This window comes from Frankliniella occidentalis, unplaced genomic scaffold (genome assembly GCF_000697945.3).
Source record: "Frankliniella occidentalis isolate FOCC.00 unplaced genomic scaffold, Focc_3.1 Scaffold295, whole genome shotgun sequence".
In the NCBI taxonomy this organism is placed as follows: Eukaryota; Metazoa; Arthropoda; class Insecta; order Thysanoptera; family Thripidae; genus Frankliniella; species Frankliniella occidentalis.
Genome location: NW_026267421.1, coordinates 177,512 through 179,067, shown reverse-complemented (window position 1 = coordinate 179,067; position 1,556 = coordinate 177,512). Strand labels below are relative to the sequence as shown.

Sequence of the window (1,556 nt, the reverse complement as noted above, 5' to 3'; positions counted from 1 at the left end):
GGGGGGGGCTGAGCTGCACGCGCGCGGCGTGACTGTTAGGCCCCAGGAGCGTCTCGTTGTCACTTACGAATGCAATAATCTCATCGTGGCCGAGGGTCCCCCCGCGGAGGTCACGCGTGCGAGAGAGAGAGAAGAGAGAGACGGTGTGAGACGCTCCGTCTCGCTCTGGCCCACAGCTGCTGCGCCGTCAAGGCGAGTGGTTGGAGATGCGCCCCTCTCGGTCGCCGAGGGCGCCCGTCTGCTCCGCAGCTAGGGCCGCACCGGGCTGCGCAACAGGTGTAGCGGGGCCGCGGCCGCCCAGGCGTGTGAGATACGTACAGCCTCAAAATCGAGTCAAGGAAATTTGTCTCTGTCACCTTTGCGTCTGCTCACACAGAAGTTGAGCCTGTGCAAGCTCTCGTAGCGCCTGATGGGTAGGCAACAAATTGCATGCAGCGCATGCGTGCACTGCTGGGTGGCCTACCTCGAGTCTCGCAGGCGCCGTGGGCACCTGCAATCTGTCTATTTAATCTGACCAAAACGCTCCACTCGCGTGTCGGATAAATGGATACGATACATCCCAGCAAATGCGTACGTTTTCCCCGCGTCGTGCGGATTGAGAGTGTGCTGGCGGCAGAGTGGAGTCATGGGCATGGCATCACCGCGCGGCACCGCACCGCCCGCCCGGCCCGCCCGGCCCGGCCGTTGCAAGCCCTATGGTTTCCTTTCGGGGCGACATGCGTCAGTCTGGCACAGCTTGCGCAAGAATGGCGATAGCTTGGGCCCGCTGCTGCTGCTGCTGCTGCTGCAGGCTGCAGAGCGCTGGCTGCGCCCTTCTCACCTCCACGGCGGCGGCCCTGGGCAGCAGGCTGCACTGTTAAAAGATGTGGCGCCCGCGCGAGCAGGTCGCTCTTTTCCTCTACGAGACTCACAAGCGCCTCAGAGCAGGACAGGGCAGGTTTCGGTCCGACCGTTAGCAGATAGTACTTACCGCCCCTTCACTAATCGACCGCTCTCCCATATTTGTCGCTTTTTTATTGACCGGGTACCACCTGCATTTCGCACGCTCTCGTCGTCGCCCGGTGTGCGCGGGCTCTGATCGTGCCCTTCGTGGCGCAGCTCGCACCCTCCCTGGCCTACTCGGCTGGGCCCAAGGGCGCGGCCGGGTGCGGCCGTGTCGACACGCGCGAGTCTGGCGGGGCGGGGCGGGGCGCCCGGCGCCTCATTGTGATCCTCGCGACGACATCTTCACTGGCGCCCCCTGCGCCCCGCCCCACCACGGCCGGCAGAGCTATCCGCGAATAGGCGGACGGGACGGGACGGCCGGGCCGACGCTGACGCCGCCGGCTGGCCGGATATTGCCAACGGGAGGGGCCTCCTCTGCCGCCCCACCGGGGGCCCCCGCGGGGCCGCAGTGGCGGCCGCAGCGCGACGCGTCTCATGCAGATGAGTTCCGCGCGCCGAGGAGGACCGGGGGAGGTCACCGACGCGCCGTGCGTGGCGCAATGGAAATTTTCATCTCTGCGAATTAGCGGGTTTCTTTCTCTCATCTCCGCGGGGTGGGGTGGTGGTGGGGG

General features: G+C 65.8%; 1 protein-coding gene across 1 annotated transcript in view; it reads left to right on the top strand.

Annotated features, from left to right (window-relative positions):
- The window catches only part of LOC127750957 (tribbles homolog 2-like), a gene marked incomplete in the record, with an annotated part of 54,057 nt that overhangs the window by 19,902 nt on the left and 32,599 nt on the right, over positions 1-1,556 (top strand).